Consider the following 12617-nt stretch of genomic DNA (forward strand, 5'->3'; position numbering starts at 1 on the left):
GAACCGCAAATCCGTTGCCGGTCTTTGAGATGGTGATGTGTGATAAATGTTTTCGTTTCTATATTTATTTTAGCAGTAATTTGAAAGCAATATTGAGATATTGAATTTGTAATAAATTTTACTTTAGCAATGTATTAACGATGGACTGGCAGGAAAAGGCTCAAGACAGGCGACTTTTGCGATCTCTTGTGTCGGAGGCCAAGACACACTTTGGATCGATGCACCAGCAGAGTTTTAAAGTTTTTATTACTTATTTTTAACTTATCTAAACTCATACACTTTAGTTACATTAATTCAGTTGCTTGTTAATTTTACAAGTTTTTTTTTTTAAATTCATATTTTGTAAATAGATTCTATAGACCAATAAATTTATTAAAAAATCTAACTAAAAACTTAGATCATGTAACAGACATATTTAGCTTAAACATATTTCAACCCTTTTAACGTACGTTAATAAAAATAAAATTTTATTTTATTTTATTTTTATTTATTTTATGCGTAGGCTTCCAAAATGGAGGGAAATGGATGGATAGGATATTGGACTAATGAATAACAAAGAATTAGTCGTAGTAGTTATTTGGTAAATTTGCATTTCAAAAGCGTTAGCGGTGGGTAGCATCTTACTTCTATAATCATGATTTGGTGTCTGGAAGCAGTTTTCATGATACATATTTAAGAATAAAAAAACACGTTGAGAGACACTACAATATCAAGCGGTCAAAGGGTTACAAATAAACTGTGTCTATTTGTATATTTGGGTATAGTATATTAAGTGACACGTAGTAAGTTTGCGTTATCTTATAACTTTGAAAATATTAAATTGAATTTTGCACTTGAAAGTGATTTATCTTTCTAAGTTGGTCTTACTTGATTGTATTGAAAAGTATTGTAGTTACAGTTTTTGTATAGTAAAAGGTAACCTCGAAAAAACTAATTTTATAACACGATTTTCTTTTGTTTAAAATTAGAAAATGAATATGATGACGTAATAAGTAATGTCTTACCTGATTTTATAAGCGTAAGAATATGGTTCAAAGATTTTTGTAAAGTGAGTTTAGAGATGATCTTTCTGTACACGTGGTTTGCGAGACACACTATGGATGGTCGATCGCGTAATATTTAAACAAATACGTGTGTTATACCTACGAAAAACCGAACACATGACGAGTTCGAACCAATCAGCTGTTTGTGCCGCGCACGCCCCGCCCCGTTTGCACTTTATCGCGACAAAAAAACAACAAAACTTTTTTTTTCGATCCAACTAACTTTTTTTTTACAGCGAAGCAGCCATAAGTATTGGTAAAAGGTTAACAACTGTCAACTGTTTTCACAAAATTAAAAAGTTCTTAATAGATTTTTGAAAATCGAATGTCGTTTAAATTGACGTAATCAAATCCAATTAATTTTTGAAAATTGTTGTAGTTATCTAAAGTTAAAGTTGACTTTTATTTTTATTTATGTATTGATTTATAATCTTTTTTATTATATTTTAGAGAATATTTCACACCTGTCTATGCGGTTGCTACAATAATTTGTAATTATAACGTGTTACTCTTGATATGTTGGTACTTACAATACACAGCGGCAGTTGAAGGTGTCAAGATTTGTTTTCGTAGCTGCGCTGTTAATTAGCCGGCGTTCGCTGATTCATCACTTTGTAGCGTCTCAAACGGCCACCGCGAGCCAATAATTAACACTGCAAATTACCTCTCCAATATCCTTCGATTCGGTTCTTAGAACGACACTTGTGACTCGGTTACGATTTCCGAACGCACAGGAAACTTTCGAATTAGCTGTCAAAAGACGCGCGAAATGTTTTTTTTTTAGTCTGTGGCCGTGACACGAGCTAACACAAACACGGCCGACCGCGCCAGAACGCCGACGTTCACTAGCCGCCGCCGCTCGGCCAAGTCGAGGAGAAGAAGGCAGCGGTCTCGGCCAACCCGCCTTCCGTCCGTCTCGCTCTCGCGTGGCTCGCCCGCCCGCACCATTTTTACGGTTTAACCGACTCGATTCAATTCAACTCAACTCAATTGTCGTGGCGCGAATGCCTTCGCACCGGACGCTAGAGTGAGACACATAGACGACTTTCAGACGAATAGAATTTTTCATTATTATTTTTTAATTATTTATCAAAATTAAGCTCACGAAGATATGGACGCAGTCGAATCGAAGGTGCGATGCATCCGGTCAAGAGATCACGTTCGGAAAATCGAAATGGAGCCTTAATCTTAGTTTAAGACGCAGAGTGTTCGGGCCGGGTGGGTCGTCTCGCTCGCGCGGGCGGCGGCGCAGCGGCCGAGCGAGACGCCCGCTCGCGAGAGGCGGGCCCGCGCTCGGCCCGCGCCGTTGGCTGTGTAAAGTTTTAGGCCGAAACATGTAAAAATGCATCTTGAAAAAAAGTTATGTATTAAAAAAAAGATTGTTAGTGCGAGCGGGGGGGAGGGACATTAACGCCGGTGGGAGATAGTGAGCCCGGCTTTTTTCGCGTGCTGTATTTTGGGGAGTGCGGGACTGGACAATGCATTATCGGGCCGCATTGCCGATCCGGACGCATCACTCCGCAGCCCGCACACCTCCCGCTGCATTTGAATGGATTATGGCTTCGCACCTTGACTAATTGTACTAAATTTAGAAATTAACTAAAATCAAACGAAAAACTTATAATAACCTTAAACATTGCAGTCGATCGAATGCTTAAAGTTGTTTAATTAAAAAACTTTGAAAGTCATTATGCCGTACTAAAAGAAGCACTAAAAGTTTAATTTGCTGCTTTGAATACACTTAATCAATTCTAAAAGTTTCTATAAAGTACAAACTTTAGTTCAGTACATTTTTAATTTCATTTCTAAAACTAACTCGTGATCAGGAATACATGAAACAAAGGACATAATTCCAACTTCTTATACAACAAAGCGATTAAGCCTTAAACGTCTACTCAAAAGACTACGGTAATTATATACGACAAAAACTTTATACACCTCTAGAATTTTTTTATATTATAACATTGATATTTGATATCCAATGGTACCAAGTTTGATCTTTACATTATATCTTGACCATAAAGTTACAAGAACCCATCACATTTCATACTTTTCCAAAATTCTTCAACATAACAAGAAAATTCCACAATAATTATGAATCCACTTTCCATTACATTAAAATGATACACAAACACGTCATTTTAATTGTTAGGTCTAGAAAAAAAAATAAAAAATAAAATTCTCACCTTTATATGAGGTAATTGACTACTATCGACAAAGATCGCTTCTCAGATGCTGAAACTAGCAACGTCCAGAAAACATATTTAGTATTACTTATTCTTCTGAAGGAGCGTCGATGGCTCAGGGGTCAAGCACTTGACTTGCAATCTGCAGGTTCTGGATTCGAATCCCGCCATGTACCAATGTGTTTTTCGATTTCCGATTTACATATGTACATTTATCCGACGTTCTTACGGTGAAGGAAAACGCTGATGCAACCTGCACATATTCGAGAAGAAATTCAAATATATGTGTGAAGTCAACAACACGCTCTTGGTCAGCGTGGTTGACTATGGCCTAATCACCCTTAACTTAGGGTAGGCTCCGAGCCCCTCGGTGGGGACGTATAGTGAGCTGATGATGATGATTCTTCTGAAGTAGGGTTGGCGATAGACAGGCGACCGGCTGTAAAAATTAAGTCAAAACTTTAAGGTTTATAAAATCTTGTGCGCTGACCACACGTGAGTAGGATACCCAGAGAAATAATGAACGATTCCAGTTATGATACTATTTAGATAATAATTTCCTTGATAAAGTTTTAATCTTATTATTTATTAGGATTTTGTACTTTTCACGATTTTATGATATAAACAAATTTCTTGGTACTGTTAGGAAGAAAATCCGACTCTGTGCCTGTGTATTAACACAACACTAGCCTTACTAAAATTTCGACGTTTATGTCCCCTCACTAATCATTCTGACACTTGACTTTGTAACGAAAGCACGTCATTCGCGCCAAAACATTTTAATTAATAATTTCTAAAAGTACGTAGTAGTTTCCGACGTTTCATTGCTTGACCACACTTGACGGCTATCTTCAATTAAAATGACAACGTAATTAGTCTTCTGTCTTGTTCTTTTTACTGAAAACAGTCGTGAGAACTTATTTAGTACAATATAGAAATAAGTAACAGAGTACAAATGAAATAAAAAAATAAGTTATTCGCATAAGCAATTGACAATTTGATTTGAAGTTTTTAATAGAATAATTATATTAATAATATTATATTATAAACATACATATATCTTACTTCTTATTAAAATTATAAATGCGAAAGTTTAGATTGATGGATGGTTGTTTGAAGGTATCTCCGAAACCGCTCAACGGATCTTGATGAAGTTTGACATAGACGTAGAACATAGTCTGGAAGAACACATAGGCGGCTCATTAAGTTTTTTTTAATACCGCTGACGGAGTCGCTGGCGATAGCTAGGTATTAAGATGAAGAAGGGAACCCTTCATCTGCTAATAATATGTTCTTCTAAGGCTTTTCATCATCATCCAACTATGCCCTTTCTCATTTATTTAGGGTCTATCTTCTATGTCCAAATCCAGATCTTTCTGTGTGCTTTCATGGTTGGACAAGGAATGAAGAATTTGCTAATGATTTTACGGCCGGTTGCCACCAAGGTGTAACCCATTTTGAGTTCTTCGCCTCGGAAATTAGTGGTAAAATTTTTGGTCTAGTTCGTTTGTAAATTTTAACAATATAGTTAAGCAGTCCGTGGTGGCGCAACATTCGAGAGTGGACAAGAGCTGCGAGTGCCGTCCAACTATTTGGCCTCGCAAGAGACAAAAGAAAATTTGGAGAAAGAAAATAAGTCGGAGAGGCACCTGAAGAAGAAGACGAAGTTAGGTAGACTGATTATCAACTGACTTTGTTATTAATTGAGGATTAACACTTTTAAATCTATAATGTTTCTTCACTAATGTACCTAAGTACTGACGTAGTTTTTAATGATTTTTATAATAAATGTTCAATAACTTTTGTATTTTTCCGACACAGTTACCTCTGTCTGTGTATTCCAGTTGGCACGAAAACGTAGGCCCGATTTCGATGGATTTTGTTTTTGTTGGAAAGTAAAAAATTGAAAAGAAAAACCAGAGTTTAGAGTTAGGAACAGAGCTGCGAAAAATTGTAGCTAAAATTCTACATAAAATGCGGGCTTCGAGTAAATATTGTATAGATTTGCTTCGGGATTCTGTCTAGGAATAAAATATACAACCTTTTTGATGGTTCATTTACATAATAATACATAAAGTAAAAGTCTTTAAGGTCTATACAGGGTGTTCGGAAAAGACGTATACATCGAATTAGGTTCGATTCCTCACCACAGATTCTTTGGTTGAAAATATGACGATTAAATTCAAAGTGTATTCAAAGTTGACTAGTTTAATCGCTGGAGGCCTTTAAGTGAGTCTTAAATAGATTATACTCATATTGAAACCATGGTTTCTGGAAGTTAAACTAAATTATTTTTCAGAACAAACCTTTGTTAAAATTTGGTCGAAAACACGTTACATCATCAGCTTACGTTTACTTACATCATCAGTTTACTTTACGTTGTACGCCCTCACTGAGGGGCCTAGTCACCTGTGACTTAGGGCTGGCTCCGAGAACACGTTCATCCAGAGAATATTTGTGACGGCATGAATAATCTCCGTCCATTTCTTTTCGTGGATTCAGAATTTAATTTAGAAGATTTTTGTTCTTTGATAAAATATTAATTTGGCAAGCGTTTTTGTCACAAAATCGAATTTCCTGAATTAACCGTGATTTAACTACAGCACTATAGGGTATTTTTTTATCAAAATTTAGATCTGATCTATGATAATTAAGGTAACAAGACACACAACCTTACAGTCACAGAACTAAATAAATATCAAATTAAAAACCTCCGTCAATTGTATTTCCTACACTATTATATATTTTTTTATTTAGCGCGAAAGAAGTCACGGGCAACTGCTAGTTATCAATAAGGAATTCTCCATAGCAAATATGTATGTCTCTATTTAAAAATATTTATTTGAATGCTGCTACATATATTGAATAGTTGAAATACATTTGTACACATATAAGGAAAAGACTCCTAACGACATTTTCTTCACCGTATAAGTGGCTTATTGACAATTCACAATTAACTACGACCATTGAAGACTGTTACAAGAATCTAAATATATTTCAAATTCCTAAATTCCACTGAATATTGGGTTCTTATTACCGAAACATTTAAATAACATATTCACCATTATTTATTTTCTTGAAATAAACTCAGAAAACATTATTTTGATTGAAATCATTGTTTTTAAGTTCTAATAGCTATTTTTTAGCGTCAATAGCCTAATGGTTAAGGATACGGATTTCCGATGACGAGGTCGGGGGTTCGAATCCCGCCATTCGACTATTGTCGTAAACCATATCCTAGCACAAACATACAGCTTAGTTGGATGGTAAAAGAAATATTAGTAAATTTCCAAAAAAAATCTGCTAAAATTAAAAAAAAAAAGAACTAATAAAAGAATCACAGTTAATATTTCCTTGAAAACTGCATCTCTGGTACTATATTTTTGAATCCAAATTAATGCCAGTATTAGGCAGTTATAGCAGAAAAGTTTGGACTGATTAGTTGTTCTTTATGTACCTACTATCTTATCCAAGTTCCGTTAATACATTAAATTAGGACTTCAGAACTAGATCTTCTAGCATCACAGACCTTTGTTGACCTTGATTCGTTCCGTTTCATTCTGGCCTAGATTTTCTAATTTACTATGCCTCTTTGTTTTGGACTCAACTTTAACGGTCTTCAGGATTACTCCAGGAACGGCTATCGATTGCTACAAAAATCAATTCTTACCCTCCTGCTTATGGAGATATGGATTGATGGATGTTTGTTAGTTAGAAGGGCTGCATTTTCTCGTTGAAATTTGGCATAGATGTAGAACATAGTCTGGAAGAACACATAGGCTACTTGGCTTTTAATTCCGTGCGGACGGTATCGTAGGTGACTGCTACCTTTTTTTTTTCAGAGGGGAATGCTTTATGCATACTCCGCGCCCCGGGGGGGACGCGGTAGTTATGTGGGATTCTCCTCCATAGCCGAGGCATACCCACTAAACCCCTCTGTTCCTCCAACGCATCGGGACGGGACCACGGGCACGCTTTCGCTCTCGTCCGCGGCAGGTGACAGCTACCTAGCTAACTAGCGTAAGCTAAGAAATTGATCTAAAAATGCAATATATTTAAAATGAATGCTGTACAACACAGTTCAAGTTCGTTGAGTGCAATCGACCCGTAGCGTTTTGTAACAACTATGTCTGTGTCTATCTAAATAGTTAAATGACGTCACAACTTTAATTCCGTTCAGTCGTAGCCGGAGACTGAAAGTTTCCGAATCAGTTAATATTTGATGACCGACTTAATACGTAATAAGGTAATAAATTCCTATGCTATTATTTCTATTTGCAATTATATTAGATCGACTTATCTTCTTCTTCTAGCTCTACAGCCCTTTGTGGGCCTTGGCTTGGTCCAGCAACTTTTTCCACCTCGGTCTATCTCTGGCCACGGACTTCCAGTTTGCTATGCCCACTTTTTTTTTCGACTCGACGACGATCGACTTATCTTACTAATATAAAAATGACAAAGTTTGGATGTCCCTTGAAGGTATCTCTGAGACGGGTCAATGGATCTCAATGTAATTTGGCATAGATGTAGAACGTAGTCTGGAAGAACAAATAGGCTACTTTTTTAATTCACACGAATGGAGTCGAGGGCCATAGATTGTACTTAATAAGTTACTTTAAAATAGTTATTGGTAATAAATAAATTAAATTTTTGAATAAAACAGTTACTAAAATAACTTTTACTCATAAATATGAATTATGAAAACATTAAAATGATTGACCAAGATTAGTAAAAGAACATTATGAAAAACAGATTTACGAAAGAAACTATTTAATATTGGTAAAGGATTCACTTGCTATCCCAACACGTAATAGGTCATCGTATTAGTACATCGTCTGTAGCGTCTGGGTCGCTTCTAAAAATCTATCTAGACCAGGTAAAGTGGAATAGATTTTATTTTTAAACTAACATACACCCTCAAAATAACTAAATACAAGTTAAAATAAAATTACGATTTATTTTGTTTTTAATTTCAATCTAATTAAAAAGACAATGTCACCTCTGTTTTTCACAAAAAAAAATTAACCTACAATGTTTTAATTTTTTTGTTCTATGATAACTCACAGTTTCTCCTCGTGTATTAAAACTATTGCCTCACTCAGAGTCTTTAAGTAGCCTCCTTAATATAAGTTAGTCTGATAAATATACACTAACACTTTCTTACTGACTAATTGGAATAATTTTGAATGAAATAAAAATTAAAATCTATACATATTAATCAAATTTAATGTAAATAATTTCGAAAAAAAAACAATTGTCTGTATGTCTGAATGTCTGTCCGCAAGACCGAGTTTGTTCCGCGTAATCTCCGGAACGACTGGTGCCATTTCGATGGGACTTTGGCGGGAAAGTAGCTAATGCACGCGGACATGACAGTTTACTTTTTAAATTCTTCACCAACGAAGTCGAGGACGACCGCTAGACTATAGAATCGTTGCAGGTTAACAACCTCGTCGTATAATAACATAAAAAGCATGTAATTATACATTACAAACGGTTAATAATAATACGAAAAATAATCGTTACAATGATAGTTTGTGGCAATTTTAAAATTATACATTTTTTTTTCATAGAATCATTTAATAACTTTTAAATTGGTTAACGTTACCGATACACGATAATCAAGCATTATACCCGTCCGTTCTCAGCGTTCCATTAGCTATGGTATACTGTTAAATATTACTAAAAATGTGTGAAACATTAGACAACGCTTCGAGAAATCGTTAGTTTTTTTTCCTTATTTTAATTATTTCTATTGTAAGAGACAAACAAGTCTGTTTTTTATTACGTTTTTTTTTTCACATAGATTGATTCTGTTCTTTGTTGTTGAGAAAGAAGAACAAAATCAATTGTTTGTTCACCATCTCAAAGGCCGGCAACGCATCTGCGGTTTCTCTGGTATTGCTGATGTCCATGGACGTCGTTGAACACCTCGGTGTTCCCGCTGCTCGTTTGCCCCCTTCTGTTATAAAAAAAAGATAAGTATTTTATAGCGAAGCCTTGAACAAAGTTCGATTCTAAGCTTTGAACTTACAGGCACGTACAGGTGCGTGCGGTAGTAGAGACATGGTCAAAAAGAGAGGTCGCGACCACGAATGAAGTAATGATATAATTTCAAAGATATGTGTCAAGTCAACCCGCACTGTTTAAGGTTGACAATGGCCTAGTCACATCTGAATTAAGGTAGACTCCGAGACCCTCAGTGGCGACTTATAGTGAGCTGATGATGATTTTCTATGTACATTCAGTTTTAACATATTTTCTGACCAAACTAAATGCGATAGCAGCGTCTCTCACCGGCTGAGTTTTCCCTTTTTTACTATATTGAAGTTTGATTTTGATTACGCGATGTCGAAGTTACCTTAAATATATCTTAATTATGAACATAAACATTCTTCAAAGAGACCACACGAAAGCTCTTAATAAGAACATTGTTCCTTAATTAAATGATTATGGCACATTACTGTTTAAGGATCCATAAGAAAGCAATACAACATAAAACGAAACATGTCGAATATAATGACGGACTTCTTGCGAATGCATCAAATATTTATCGATAAATTAAAAAGAAATGACCACCCAATTTGTTGACATGTTGAGAATAAAAAACTCGGTCCCGAAAACTTGTATCATTACAAAAGTATTTCCAAAGAACATTCCTATAATACTTTTTCTTTCATTTCTTGATTAAAACATATTATAATATTGATTCGGAAAATGAGATAATTATTTTAAAAAGAAACTCTGGGAATATTTTGTTCATTTTATTTGAATTCTTAACATGTTACAAAAAAAAACTCGACTTTAGCTATGACACATGAATGCAAATCAAATGACACTATACAATTCAAAATAAGTCCAACTTTTTAGTAGACAAGAGGTCACAATGTTACTAATATTACTCGTATAAATGCGAATGTTAGGATGGATGGATGTTTGTTTGAATGTATCTCCGGAACGGCTCATCTGATCTTGCTGAAATTTGGCATAGATGTAGAACCTGGAAGAACTCATAGGCTCCTTATTAAGTTCTTTTTGTAATTCCACACGGACGGAGTCGCGGGCGACAGCTAGTTACAGATACATAACAGAACTTCGAAAAATCTACTATTAAATTACCTACGTGTGAAATTAATCGTAATCATTAATTAAAAAGCGAATATTTTGACACCTGATCTAGTTTGCATTTTTATTACAAAAAACAAAAAAAAATGTTGAATAAGAATTTTGAAGGTGACCTTCGCGTTCCGTATATATTATTCGTAAACAACGACAATCAGATAAAACTTGATTAATCTCTTCAGGCAGTTCCGCTTCTTATTATAATAAACTAATTAATGATGGAAGAGAACAATTCATTATAGAAGCAAAACTGCCTTCCGAACAATAATGATAATGAGTGTAATTAATTATAGGAAGTTGGTTCAAGACGTACTCGGCGGGGGAGACGCGACAAGGAGCGATAAATTCGCCTCTGTTCACATCTGAGAAGGCATATCTCGTCAATTTCTTTCAATATTAATTGTAAATCTGTACTATAATTTAGAATACTGTGTTCTTTTTTCAAAACTAATATTCATAAATGTAACAACATGGAGGAGGAAGGGCAAGGAGGATTGGAAAATAAAAGAGGAAGATATAATTAGAGGAAAGAAACAAGAAAGAGTTATATTTTTCTCTCAGATGACAATGACGTTACTGAAATCTCAATGCATGTTGATTTAGTCTTTTGCATATCTCTTTGGTTTGACGAACTACCGAGGATAGGATCTTTCCAACATTTTTTTTAATTTGTAATCTTTTCCTTTTTGTAATTGATTTCAATTTGCTGTAAAAATTCACTTTACATGAAATAAACTTATTTAATTTACTTTATTCTTCTTATTAAATTAAATTAAGACTTGATGTGATTTACATAATCATTTTATAGTACTAAGAAATGGATAGTTTTTTAGTAAAATACCGCATCCATTCTAAATGGGTGCGTGGGGTCAGTGAAGGGGTGAGGCGGGAGGTCAGGCGATTGTCGCGCTACTGATGGCTTTAATCATTATTACTTATAATTAAAATTTAGGTGGAAATATCTATTGTCAGCCGCGACGGAAAACTTTGCCCTTTATTCGATTGCTATCCGAAGAGATCGATAAACATAGCGAAAGGAAATTTCCTTGAATGAAAAACTCTTCATTCGACTTTTAATATGACGTCATTTTTTCCACTTTCATGCAATGAAATATGGAACATGATGTATCGTTATAATTTTATAGTCTGGGTATCTGTACTAGTTCGAGGTTAGTTCTGTCAGAAAATATGTTAATCCGCCATGGGCATAGAAAATCATCATCAATTCACAATACGTGTGACTACGGGTGACTAGGCCATAGTCAACCACGCTGGCATAGTGCGGGTTAGTTGACTTCATACATCTTTGAATTTCTTCCCATACATATATGTAGGTTTCATAGTGTTTTCGTTTTTTGACATTGACAGGAGGGCGCTAGTGTGCTGTCATAATTAAGTTTGACTTATACCCTGGTCAGATATCCGTGTCGATTTATACTATCTAAAATTTGTTTTTTTCCGCAGTAGCGATGCCTTGTTTTAGTTAACCCTGTTATAAATCTATTTATTCAGTATCTCTAGCATAGGATCATGGTTATAAAAATTATCCATGATTATACATCGATATAATGAGCATTTACCTACCGTAGTATCAAGTAAGTGATTAAATTTAAACAAGCATTCTTTGCTAGTAATAAGAAGTTATTAAGTCTCATAATAGTGCAGCTGGCCATCGATCCACGATGACCCACGACTAAAGATGTGTTCATACTGTCGCTTTTAATATAAAGCCACTGCGGTACGTAAGAGCCGTGGAAATATTGTAAACGCACCCTTATTATATTGTCTACGGGCGGTTTGAACGGCGGATTATGCGATATAATATTTTCACTAAGAACCTAATAAGAAAAGAATTTGGACATTGATTAGGAAATGTTTAACTTTGACTATATTATTATTGCGTGTGTTCACAATTCTAATATTTAGGACTTCCAAATATTATCTTACTAATATTATAAATGCGAATATTTGGATGAATGGAAGAACATATAGACTACTGATTAAGTTTTCTTCTGTTTATTCTTAATTCAATTCGGACGGAGTCACGGGCGATAGCTAGTCAATGAATATAAAAGGTCTAATATTACACTTTTACTTAAAATCCGTCTTCTTATTCTGCTTCATTGTTCCCTTTGTATCAATTTTTTATTACTAAAATAATCGTTTCTCATAGCTCATAGCTTCAATAACTGGAACAATGAATTCTATTACCAACTACTCTAACCGATTAACTATATTCTAAACACCGGTCTTCCAGGTCGGTAGC

General features: G+C 34.9%; 1 protein-coding gene across 8 annotated transcripts in view; it reads right to left on the minus strand.

Annotated features, from left to right (window-relative positions):
* The window catches only part of pdm3 (POU-domain protein pdm3), a 127517-nt gene extending 125642 nt beyond the window's left edge, over positions 1–1875 (minus strand). For all 8 annotated transcript variants that reach the window (XM_013308926.1, XM_013308922.1, XM_013308920.1 and 5 more), the window contains exon 1: positions 1574–1875. The gene's annotated coding sequence lies outside the window, so the exon portion shown is untranslated. The remainder of the gene's footprint in view (positions 1–1573) is intronic.
* Between the last annotated feature and the right edge of the window lie 10742 nt (positions 1876–12617).

This window comes from Papilio xuthus, unplaced genomic scaffold, assembly GCF_000836235.2.
Source record: "Papilio xuthus unplaced genomic scaffold, Pxut_1.1 DF827789.1, whole genome shotgun sequence".
Lineage (NCBI taxonomy): Eukaryota > Metazoa > Arthropoda > Insecta > Lepidoptera > Papilionidae > Papilio > Papilio xuthus.